Source organism: Rattus norvegicus, chromosome 4, assembly GCF_021556685.1.
Source record: "Rattus norvegicus strain SHRSP/BbbUtx chromosome 4, alternate assembly SHRSP_T2T, whole genome shotgun sequence".
Classification (NCBI taxonomy): Eukaryota; Metazoa; Chordata; class Mammalia; order Rodentia; family Muridae; genus Rattus; species Rattus norvegicus.
In genome coordinates, this window is record NC_141537.1 from 102587294 (window position 1) to 102601110 (window position 13817).

Sequence of the window (13817 nt, forward strand, 5' to 3'; positions counted from 1 at the left end):
TAGACATAGTCCTGAATCCATATTTATTGCTACATTATTCACAGTAGTAAGCATTTACATAAGCGTGTGGGTAATAAAATTCGTACATACATACAAGGAATAACATTCAGCCACAGTAAGGATGATAACTACATACATATGTCAAATTTTCCTTTGTGACTTACTGTGTGGATTTCATTCAGAAGACTCATTGTGAATTTGAATATAATTCAAATTTGGGGATAGAATTTTGCCACCTTCTCCTGGGCCAGGTTAATTAGCAGCAGCCTTGAAATTATATCTCTCATAAATTCCTTTCTACAAGTTCTGTCAGTAACTTTGAAAGTCATTTATCTGAGCATATTTAGCTTCTAGTTCTGGCACATGAGTGTTTGAGTCAGGACATTTGTAAAATCATCTTGGGAAATTGAAATACTTTTTTTTTAAATTGTGTCAACCTCCTCACTGGCCTTAGAGAATATTTTGAGTGCCTAGATAAAAATTCAACTTTGACACAGCCAAAATACAGCAAATATAGAGGCGAATGCCAGCAGCAAACCACTGAACTGAGAATAGGTCCCCTATTGAAGGAATCAGAGAAAGAACTGGAAGAGCTTGAAGGGGCTCGAGACCCCAAAAGTACAACAATGCCAAGCAACCAGAGCTTCCAGGGACTAAGCCACTACCTAAAGACTATACATGGACTGACCCTGGACTCTGACCCCATAGGTAGCAATGAATATCCTAGTAAGAGCACCAGTGGAAGGGGAAGCCCTGGGTCCTGCTAAGACTGAACCCCCAGTGAACTAGTCTATGGGGGGAAGGCGGCAATGGGGGGAGGGTTGGGAGGGGAACACCCATAAGGAAGGGGAGGGGGGAGGGGGATGTTTGCCCGGAAACCGGGAAAGGGAATAACACTCGAAATGTATATAAGAAATACTCAAGTTAATAAAAAAATAATAATAATAACCTTAGATAATGCTTAGATGGACATGTATGAATACATGAAAATACAAGTTTTCTATATACAAAAAATACAATAAAAATTACTTTAAAATTTGGGAGAAAAAAAAAAGAAATCTCTGTTTCACAGCTTCACTTTTACAAACAAAATTTCTAAAACCACAGAGTTGAGATTTCTGAGGCTCAGAAACTGAGTCTCAATGACCACTACAGGGGACTTTTGTTTATTGCCTCAGCACTGTGGGAGGAAAATCCCAACTTAGATAACAGTAATAGGCTGCAGCAGCATCAGCCTCCACAATATTGATAGAGAGGGTGAAATCTGTCACAGACCCACTACCACTGAACTGGGCAGGGACTCCAGATGCTAAATAGATGAGGAGTTTGGGTGACTGTCTTGGTTTCTGTTGGTACCAGTGCATATAACTATAACTAGTTGAACAGACACTTGTACTGGACCTACAGGAGAGGTGGTCCTCTGCTCTAGCTTCACAATCAAAGACGCTGGAGACTGTGTCAGCACAGTGTCACCAGTGGGTCCTGAAATGATAATAAGCACATATTGCTGTCACAGATATACAAAAAGCATTCTGATGTAGAACAATTGTGTCTGAAACAGAAGTCATGAGCTACATTCTGAGAAGCCATAAAACAAATAAGAAAGTTAAAACCAATTGAATGCCATAATTTTTGAGATCAGGACACTTATGCATGGAAAACAAGGCCAACAGTAGATGCTCCCAACATTACATCTTCTCACCTGGAACGCAGTGCAGCAGTACCCACAGCAGGAGAGCTGGCCCCATCTTTGAGAGCTGGAATAGAGGCTGCCTCTTGGGAACTGGCAGGCTAGAAAGCAGGAAATAGTCAAACTCAGAGCTGAAATCAACTAAGTAGAAACAAAAAGGAACATCAACCAAGTAGAAACAAAGAATCAACAGAAGCGAATGCTCCTTCTTTGAGAACATCAACAAGACAGATAAACCCTTAGCCAGACTAACCAGAGGACACAAAGAATGTGTACAAATTATCAAAATCAGAAATGAAAAGGGAGACATAACAGAGCCAGAGGAAATACAAAAAATCATCAGATCTTACTATAAAAGCCTATATTCAAAAAATCTGGAAAATCTGGAGGCAATGGACAATTTCCTAGACAGATACCAGGTACTGAAGTTAATTCAGGAACAAATAAACCATTTAAACAACCCCATAACTCCTAAAGAAATGGAAGCAGTCAATAATAGTCTATTAAACAAAAAGAGACCAAGTCCAGATGGATTCAGTGCAGATTTCTATCAGACCTTCATAGAAGACCTCATAGCAATACTATCCAAACCATTCCACATAATTGAAACAGATGGAGCACTACCGAATTCCTTCTATGAAGCCACAAATACTCTTATACCTAAACTACACAAAGACCCAACAAAGAAAGAGAACTTCAGACCAATTTCCCTTATGAATATCAACACATAGATACTCAATAAAATTCTTGCAAACCGAAACCAAGAGCACATAAAAACAATCATCCATCATGATCAAGTAGGCTTCATCCCAGGCATGCAGGGATGGTTTAATATACGGAAAACTGTCAACGTAATCTACTATATAAACAAACTGAAAGATAAAAACCACATGATCATTTCCTTAGATGCTGAGAAAGCATTTGAAAAAATTCAACACACCTTCCTGATTAAAGTCCTGGAAAGAACAGGAATTCAAGGCCCATAGTTAAACATAGTAAATGCTGTACAGAGCAAACCAATAGGTAATATTAAACTAAATGGAAAGAAACTTGAAGCAATCCCACTAAAATCAGGGAGTAGAGAAGGCTGCCCACTCTCTCCCTACTTATTCAATATAGTTCTCGAAGTCCGGGCCAGAGCAATCAGACAACAAATGGAGATCAAACGGATACAGATTGGAAAGGAATAAGTCAAAATATCACAATTTGCAGACGATATGATTGAATACTTAAGTGACCCAAAAGTTCCACCAGAAAACTACTAAACCTGATAAACACCTTCAGCATAGTGGCTGGGTATAAAATTAACTCAAATAAAACAGTAGCCTTCCTCTACACAAAAAAGAAACAAGCCGAGAAAGAAATTAGGGAAATGACACCCTTCATAATAGTCCCAAAAATATAAAATACCTCAGTGTGACTTTAACCAAGCAAGTGAACGATCCATATGATAAGAACTTCAAGCCTCTGAAGAAAGAAATTGAAGAAGACTTCAGAAAATGGAAAGATCTCCCATGCTCAAGGATTGTCAGGAATAATATCTAAAAATGGCCATTTTACCAAAAGTGATCTACAGATTCAATGCAATCCCCATCAAAATACCAACTCAATGCTTCATAGAGTTAGACAGAAAAATTTGCAAATTCATCTGGAATAACAAAAAACCCAGGAAAACTAAAGCTATCCTCAACAATAAAAGACTTCTGGAGGAATCACTATCCCTGAACTCAAGCAGTATTACAGAGCAATAGTGAGAAAAAACTGTATGGTATTGGTACAGGGACAGAGAGATAGACCAGTGGAATAGAATTGAAGACCCAGAAATGAACTCACACACCTATGGTCACTTGATTTTGACAAAGGAGCCAAAACCATCCAATGAATAAAAAATAGTATTTTCAGCAGATGGTGCTGGTTCAACTGAAGGTGAGCAAGTAGAAGAATGCAGATTGACCCATTCTTATCACCCTGTACAAAGCTTAAGTCCAAGGGGATCAAGAACCTCCTCAACAAACCAGATCCACTCAAACTAATAAAGGAAAACGTGGGGAAGAATCTCGAACACGTGGGCACTGGGGAAAATTTGCTGAACAAAACAACAATGGCTTATGCTCTAAGATCAAGAATCAACAAATGGGATCTCATAAAACTGCAAAGCTTCTGTAAGGCAAAGGACATTGTTGTTAGGACAAAATGGCAACCAAGAGATTTGGAAAAGATCTTTACCAATCCTATAACTGATAGAGGGCTTATATCCAAAATATACAAAGAACTCAAGAAGTTAGACCACAGGGAGACATATAACCCTATTAAAAATTGGGGTTCGGAGCTAAAAAAAAATTCAAAGCTGAGGGATGCCGAATGGGTTAGAAACACCTAAAGAAATGTTCAACATCTTTAGTCATAAGGGAAATGCAAATCAAAACAACCTTGAGAATCTTCCTCACACCAGTCAGAATGGCTAAGATCAAAAACTCAGGTGACAGCAGATGCTGGCAAGGATGTGGAGAAAGAGGAACACTCCTCCATTTTGGGTAGGATTGCAGACTGGTACAACCATTCTGGAAATCAGTCTGGAGGTTCCTCAGAAAATTGGACATTGAACTGCCTGAGGATCCAGCTATATCTCTTTTGGGCATATGAGCAAAAGATGCCCAAACATATAACAAAGACACATGCTCCACTATTTTCATAGCACCCTTATTTATAATAGCCAAAAGCTGGAAAGAACACAGATGCCCTTCAACTGAGGAATGGATACAGAAGATGTCATACATCTATGCAATGGAATATTACTCAGCTATCAAAAACAATGACTTTATGAAATTTATAGGCAATGGATGGAACTGAAAAATATCATCCTGAGCAGGGTAACCCAATCACAGAAAAAATCATATGGTATGCACTCATAGATAAGTGGATATTAGCCCGATGCTCGAATTAACCTAGATGCACAGAACCCATTAAACTCAAGAAAGATGACCAAAATGTGAATGCTTCACTGCACATAGAAGGGGATGCAGAGGGGTTAGGGGAATGTTGTCCTGGAAACCAGGAAAAGGGAATAACATTTGAAATGTACATAAGAAATACCAAAGTTAATAAAGATGGAGGAAAAAAAATAAAAAAAAAGAAAAAAAAAAGAAAGATGAGCTGAGCATTCTGGATTGTAGTTAATGTCTTAATATGCAAATAAACTTAGAAAAGCTTGACTTGGTGTTCAAAGGACACCTGCACTGGAGTCACCCTGTGGCAGTTAGGATTAGCAAAGAGTTCCCTAGAGAATTTTAAGTGTCTGGGTTGGGGATTTAGCTCAGTGGTAAAGCATTTGCCTAGGAAGCACAAGGCCCTGGGTTCGGTCCCCAGCTCCGAGAAAAAAAAAGTGTGATTTTTCTGGCTGTCCCTGGGGAATCATTATGTTCTGCTATTCTGTGCTTCCATGGGAAAAGTGAACTGTCACTGCTCTGCTGTATAGGGTGTAAGATTCAGGAGCACTGTGAGCCTTCAGAAATAAACTTTTAAAAACTGTATTTTTGCTATATACATATGTGTGTTTGGTCTACATGTATGTTGATGCACCACGTTTGAGCCTGTTGAAGTTGGTTTCCAGAAAAGGGAATTGTGTCCCTTAGAACTGGAGTTGCAGATGGTTATGAATGCTGAGAACTGAATCCATGACCTCTTCAAGAACAGGAAGGGCTCTTAAACACTGGTCCATCTCTCTAGCCCCAAGCATTTTTTTTTTAAATCTTAGAATAGCATAGTTGGCATTATGATATTTTCACAAAGAGAAAACAAACTTACTTATCAGCATAGCGAAAAAATAAAGCAGTGAACATGGGACTCATTTTGTGAGTCTGGAAACCTAAATTTAGAATGAACGAGCATTATTGAGGATAAGGTCAGGTCTCAGTCTCACTCCAAAAATCAATGTTGAATCCATCAGATACCTTCACAGAGTATTATTTTGTCCTGTAACCAATAATATGTCAAAATCCATGATTCTTATAAATCAGCTGGGTTTTTGGACAAAATGTCAGCTATGCTGTCAATTTCTTTACTATGAAACACGGAGCCAATAGTGTTGCTGGGCTGTGTGTCCCTTTCACTGGACACTCACCATCAATTTCACACAGAACCACAGTCTTTGGGTAGTGAGGCTCTTTCATAACAAGCATTTTCTTTATTTATGGAACCTGAACTAGAAGAATTGGAAATGTCAGGACATTGTATACAATGTGACAAAAAAAATCAGATGTGTCAACTTTGACAGTGGAAAAAGTCTTAGACATTGATATTTACACATTATACTATTATAATTCATATGGCTGAGTGAAACTTGGTTCCCTCCTTTAAAGGACTGAAGTAGATTGCAACATTACTCTTCTCAGAAGGACCATGTGACAAAGACTTTGTCTCCAGGCTGCTCTTTTGTTGGTGGTGAAATATGTATGAATACAGGGCCACTGGGCATGTTTGAGGTCTGTAACATGTCTTCATGGGGAGAACTATGTGCCTCTGATCTACTACTCTTTCCTAACCACAAGATACTAAGCTTTGCTCCACACATTCCTGTCCGGATTGCTGCCTCACAGCAGACTCAGATAGGATACTTTACATGAAGCAGATCCTCCAAAACTGAGACAACATAAAGCACAGTGATAGAAACATTAATGGACACACAGGGCATTAAGTGATTGCATGATGGAACACTGCCAAACATACAGTTCAATTGGTGTTAGTGGAATGACTTTTACAATTACTTTTCCAGTATTATGAGTAATGTCCCTGGGATACTGACGTGGATAGCAATCATGCATCACAGTGGTATCACAGACTACTCAGCCTTCTCTCTTAGCATGGGAGGTCTATCCCTCCTCTGTTGTATTCACTTAATTATTCAATGCCCCAACAGTTTCATTGAAGGGGGTCGTTAACTTCATTTAAGGTATTTTGTTTTGAAGTTATGAATCAAATTTTATTCTGACTTGTTAGTAAGTTTGATACCATTATACAGAAAAGATACTAATTTTTGTATGTACCTTTATATCCTGCTATTTTTTATATTCTGCTTTTTGATGAAAGTATTTTCAGGTCTAAGAGTTTTCTGATAGAATTTTGAGTGTCTTTTATGTAGAACACAATATTACAATTTGACTTCTTCATTTACGATTTATATTCCTTTTATTTCTCCCTCTTGCCTTTCTTTCTCTGACTAAAATCTGAGCTTTACATTGAATAAGAGTGAAAGAGTAGGCATGTACCCTTTGCTCACTTCAATTTTATGAGAAGCAGTGCTCTATTTTACCAATTTAGTAGAATTATATGTTCATCACTTATAATCTTTGTTTTATTTTGTTTTACTGATTCATTACAGATTTCATTCAGAAACCCATCATTGCTTTGTTGTTTTTGTGTTTTATTTGTTATTTTGGTTTTCTTTGATTTTTAAATCTTATTATGAACTAGCTTGCCAATCAACTATAATACTTTCTAACAGACACTCAGTAAAAATGTCGTGGCTCAGAATCACCCAGATCTTTCTGCCTCAAAGTATCTACCACCTCTCCTGCTACCAGGTCGCTGGTGACTGGATCAATATCACAGTCACAGGGATGTGGACCTAAATATGAGTAGCAGCCCTCTCAAGATACTTCAGATGCATAAAATGCAGAAACATCTCTTGTGTAGTCTACCATTTCACAATGGAGGCAGGAGACATCTCTGAAGGCAGTAACCTGGGACAGCTGTGCATGAATCTGCTGCCCTTCAAACCAACAGTTATTCAACCCCTTCACAGCCTTCTCAGCATCCTCTTCAAGGAAAAACTTGACAAGTCATTCTCTGACAGGTAGTCTCCAAGATTGTTGCAGACATTCATGCTTTCAACCTCCAGTCCTGGTAGGAGAGATGGTAGATTCTGAGAGAGTGACAGATCTGGGTGATTCTGAGCCAAGCCAATTTTACTGAGTCCATTAGAGAGTGTTACAGTTGATTGACAAGCCAGTTCACAATAAGATTTAAAAAACAAACAGACAAAACCAACAAAACAAAGATGGGTTACTAAATGAAAATAATTTTGTTCCACTTCATTAAACACTTCCTCAAGGAACCCATCAAAAAATAATGTGAGGCAGCAGCCATCTGTCTACTGTTTGGAGAATCGATTAGTGTTTTCAGTCAATGGCTAAAGGTCAATTTATCATGCAATTAAGAAACTTCTGCATCCATGACAACGTGCTCTGATTTTGAATGATATGAACAGTTGAATTTGTCTTTTTTGATGTCAAAGAGAGAAGCCAAGAATTCTGTCATCTTTCAGCAGAAGCTGCAGGGAGGGGTGCAGATCCCTCCAAATATGCCTATATTCTTTGTTATGTTCAGGAAAAACTCCTACTACTCCTGTTCCCTTCAGGGAGCTTACATGAGTTATCTGCACTTATAGAGAAGCACTTCTTGTTGAATTGTAGTTAGGTGTTTTTGGTTTTGAGCCAGTCTTCAGCCCTGAATCAAAATGAAGTTGGTTATAGTGTACACTCCAATTTACGTGTTCCAAGATTTCCTATGAAAGTACTGTCTCTGTCTCTCTCTCTCTCTCTGTTCCTCCCTCTCTCTCCCTCTACCTTACCCTCCTCCTACTCCTCCCCCTCCCCTTACTCCTCCCCCTCCCCTTACTCTTCCCCCTCCCAACATCCCTTCCACTCTGTCTCTTCCTTTTCCTCTTTCTGTCTTTATTTTCTCATGTGGAAAATGCTGGCTCATACAATGAATCTGGTGGTATTCCTTCCTTTAGCCTGGCATTGAAGAGTTTCAGGAGCATTATTGTCTCTCTTTATTAAAGGTCTGGCAGAATCTTACAAAGCACCTATAAATAATAAATTTCATACTTTTGAGAGACATTTTTATTACCACTTAATAATGTTGCTTGCTTTGGTTCTGTTGAAATTTATTAATATCCTTTTTATTTAATGCTGTTATGTCGTATATGTGTAGACACATATACATTTCTTCTAGATTTTCCATTTTGGGAGAGTATGAGATTTCAAAATACTATGCAATGAATGCCTGCATTTCATTTTAATCTATTGCAAATCCCTCTCTTCTGACTCTGAATTTATTAATGCAAGTCTGCTTCTCTTGCTGTTGTTCATCTATTTATTCAAAGAACAAAATCTTTGAATAATTTTATTTATAACTATTTTAGTATTAATTTCATTAATTTCTACTCTGATATTTACCACCTCTTCCCATTAACTGCATTAGTTGACTTCATCTTTTCATTAGACTTATCATTATGAAAACTCTGAATCTAGTCATTTGCTTGATCTCATTCTTATTTTTTTTTTGATGTAGAGATTCAGTATAATTTCCCCTCAGCATCACATAGCTGCATCTGAAAGATACTGGGATGCCATACTGTCATTTTCATTTGATTGTAAGAATTGTTTGTTTTTCTCAATGATTTCTTCAACAAATCTGTGGTAATTCAAGAGGTTACTCTGCAGTTGCTGTAATTTCTGTGTGCTGGATTCTGGTTTCATTTAAATTTCCTTATTCTTGTTAAAACTTACATTGTGCCTTAGAATGGAGTATATCTTTAGAATGTTGATGGACTGCAATGAAGGATGCACAGTGCACATACATACATGAGACATATTATAGAAGCTTATTGTGTCCATCCATTCCTCATGCAGTTTATTGAAGTCTCCTTCATGTTTTCAGTTTGAATCTAAAGATGGGAGTGACACATTTCTCTCTGTTATTGTATCAGACTTGGTATGTCCATTGCATCTGGGTTTGTTTTATGGAATGGGAACTGGAATGTTTGACTTGTATGTATTTGATATTGTTCTGTACCTTTTGGTGATTCATTTTACTTTCTTGATAAATTTTCTTCACCATTGGTTTAGATTCTACTGTGGCAAATATGACAAGAGATAATGCCTGCTTGGTTTGAAACCTATTCTCTTGATTGATTTACTACTATCCATACATAGCACGTGTATATCATTGTCAGATAGGTATGGTTCTTGGAGAAAACATTCAGTTATGTATATTTTTAAACCTAGTACAAAAATATGTGTATCATTTTTGCTTAATTGTGGTGACATAAGTTTATTAAGAAATGTTAATTAATTCCTATACTTTTGCTAGGTTTCATAATGTATTGGACTGTTGTTTATTTGCTAGCTTGATTTTTGTTTAACTGTATTAGAGTTTCCTGGCTTACAGTGTTAAAAAATAGGACTCCTTTTATGATAAGCATTGTTTCTCTATTCTTTTGACAACTACATTTGTATGTACTCTCTGGGTTGAGACACTTTTTCTTTGTCCTTTCCAAGTGCAGAGTATTTTGCAATGCTCTCTTCATGGTCATGAACTGTCTTAGTTTATTATTATCTTGTAATCATATTTTCTTATTTCTCGTCAATTTAAAAGGTAAATTTGCTTGGCATAGCTAATTTATTTTATTTTCTTCTATATCTTAAATACATTGCTCCATGCTTTTCTGACCTTTAAGGTTTTCAGTTAGAGTTCAGTTATTTGTGTGATGTGTTTCTCTTGGCTATTGAGATGGAATTTTCCATTATATATTTTGACATTGTTTCTTTACTTTTTTACATAATAGACACAATCCATGACATTGAGAGGGTCTTCTCTGGTGATACTTACATAGGGAACTGAATGCCTTCTTATACTTGTCAAGCTTTCTTTATATCTGAAACTTTCTGTTCACATTTCATTCAATATGTTCCCTATTGCTTTAGTTTTTTCTCAGCTCTTCTATATTTTATAATTGTTGGGATTATTTTCTTTCTAATATGCTAGAATTCTTTGAAATTATAGTCATTTTATAATTATAACATTTTAAAACAAATTATTAATGTTTCAATGATGTGGTATTTTTCTACTTAAACCTTGATTGTGGATACACTTTCATATGTTTTACGGAATCTTACAGTGATTTTTTGTTTTCTATATTATAATTGACATATTAATAATTTAGTTCCGATCATTTCAGTGTATTTTTGTCCTTACTCAACTCTAATGCCTCATTGATGATGCACTTTTATCCATCTTGCGGATGTTTGAATATAAATCAGTAGCGTTCCTCCCTACAGCTGAATTCATATTCCTCCCTACAAACATGAATATGTTTGTAAAATCTTCTACCAATATTTTACCAATTTCACTATCTTTGATTTAAATCCTGGAGGGAGTTATGGTCCTTTGGGAGGAATATTTTTACTTGATGTTTTGTGATTTTCTTTCTCTATTATGATTCATATTTGTTGGCTTAAAAGCCTCTTTATGTTTACTTGGGGATTTTTTAAACTTAGTAACTCAAGGGTTCACTCTTCAGAATCATTGGTCAGAATATCTGCTTTAAGATATTTGGAGATCTTCAGCAATTCTATGTAGTCTGTAACACACTTGTTCCCTGCCATACCCCAAATTAGGCATAGTAAGTTTCTTAAATAGAGCATGAACAAAATTGGTTAGTATATTGCTTTCACAAAACCAGACACTATTTCCTTCTAAAAGCATTAAAATTTTTAATTTATATGAGCTGTAAGCTGGAAGACAGCATATTTTGACACAAAATTAAATCTACCATTAGGATGGAGGGAGGTTTCTCAGTCTCATTGTTGGAAATCAAATATGGAGACTTCAGAGGGACATGTGGTCCCAGCAAAAGGAGCAAAAATACCTTATTTTCTTTCCTTTCTGGATCATAAATATGCAGATTCTAATTATGCAAATTTTATATATCTATGTGAGCATGTGTATGTATCTATGTATTTCTGTATGAGAGCATGTGTGTACATGTTATATTGTATAAATGTATGTGTGTATATATATGTATGTGTATATGTATCTATATGGATATGAATGTATCTATATGTGTATAACTGTGATATGTATGTGTTTATAGGTACACATATGTGTATATGTGTATATACATGCATGTGGGTATGTGTCTGTCATATGTATATGTGTTTGCATGTGTGTGTGCATAAAAAAGTAAAAGTAAAAGATGGGCTAGAGGAAGAAAGGTAATAAAATGGATGTGGGAAAGGGGAAATTTAGCACATATGGTCAAAATATATGATATACTGGAAAGTTATTGCTTTTGTGAAAATTGTGTACAATGAATTGACATCAGTACAGGAATTTAAGGAGCTATAAAATTACTCAGAGGACGAAGATACTTGATAACAACCCTAATATCAGACCTGAATTTAATTCCCAGAACCTAAAAGACAAAAAGGGAAAATCAAGTCCAAGTTGTTTTCTGATCTCTACAAACATGCCAAAAATAGGTACAGCTACAAATATGTAGACACATACAGAGAGACAAAAGCATACACCTATGTGCACACAGAAAAAGGTAACTAATTAACTACAATGAAGTGAAAATTAAAAGAATTTATGAAAAAGAGAAGAAAAACAGAAGAAAGGGACACAAAAAGTAAGAAAGCCTTCTAGAGGCTAGAAAAGAAAGAAAAATATTCTGTTTCTAGAGTCCCCAAAACAAAATGCAGTAAGCCATTATCATCAAAATCAGTGCAAAGTGACTTATGTTAGATACTGGGACTCCAGAATTCTAAAAATGTAACTCACTAATTTTCAAGCAAATTGTTACAGAAGGAAAAGAACTATAATAATGAGTTCTTTTCTGCATTTTCATATATAGGTTTTTTTCAGAACCAAAGACAAAAGATTTTGAGCCCTTTATTTTTGATGAGCTTTACAAACACTTTTTCATGAGTGTTTCAGGCACATTGGCTATTAGGCAGAAGAAGTTTGCAGACCCAGTTCTGTGTGTGGTACAGGTAACTTATAAGAGTCTCAAGAGGTTTGTGTAGGAGGTTGAATCACTGTGGGAGGATAGTTGTAGTACTGATAACAGTAATAAACTGCCATGTCTTCAGCCTGCACACTGCTGATGGTGAGAGTGAAATCTGTCCCAGATCCACTACCTGTGAAGCGGTCAGGGACACCAGATTTCTCAGGGGATGCCCATGATATCAGCAGTTTAGAGGACTGCCATGGTTTCTGCTGGTACCAGGCTAAGTAGTTCTTTTGGTTGCTAGTCAGTAAAAGACTCTGACTGGTCTTGCATCTCATAGTGACCTTCTCTCCTGCTGATACAGCCAGCGAGGATGGAGACTGGGTCATCACAATGTCCCCACAGGTACCAACAGTTACAAATGGACGGTGAACATGCATACATAGACAAACAGAATATAATAATAGTTGAAATTTGTCATTCAGAGATCCTTGTAATATCAAATTTCAGAGCATTATTATATAAGAAATATTATACACTTGCACACATTGCAAATTTCTTATATAAAAAGATATGACTCTAAAATAATAATAATAGTTTTAAATTTCTTACCAGATACCCAGAGCAGCAGCAGCATGAGGACCTGGGCCTATGAATCCATATTGCTCCCCCTTCCTATCTGAGGTTCACTGGTTTCTAAGGCAGTTGGGTTTAGGATCAGCTGGGCTAGGCTGGAGGGGCCCATGCAAAACAGTCAGCAAAAAGCAAAGCAAATGACTGGGCAGTGTGGGTGAGAGAGGCTGAGGTCAATCAACAGCCAAAAATATCATCAGAAAGAGTGTAAGCGATCATTGAAAAATTCTAGCTAACAGATCAAAAAAAATGTACTATGCACTCTAATAGCAATATTGGGTTGAAACGCAAGAAATATTTTTAAATCACTTGAATTTTGCAGAAACTTGAGGAGAGATATCTCAGATTGACGGTTCCAGGGAAACAATAAGATAAGCTCAGAAAATTACAACAACAAAGTAACATATAGTAAAGTAAGGGTAGAGGGTGGAGACACAGAAAGGAAATTTAAAAAAAAAAGAGGAAATTGGTGCTAAGTTTGTTCAATATCTCCCATCTGTAAAGACACTGATGTCAAAGAACAGGGTGTTGGCTTCTGTTTCCAGGCCAAACATGGGACAGAGATGAAAAGAGAAGCTCAGAATTCATTCTCTCAAAATCCTAGATGACAGTAATTTAGTGCAATATCCATTTGACTTTTATTTTGTATTAAATATATAATTTTAGAAATCTACTTTTCAAATATAAACTGGTAAATTA

The 13817-nt window shown here is 36.5% G+C and overlaps 1 pseudogene; it reads right to left on the bottom strand.

The window, feature by feature from the left end:
* Positions 1-12544: 12544 nt before the first annotated feature.
* Positions 12545-12925, bottom strand: Igkvl4 (immunoglobulin kappa variable like 4; annotated as a pseudogene).
* Between the last annotated feature and the right edge of the window lie 892 nt (positions 12926-13817).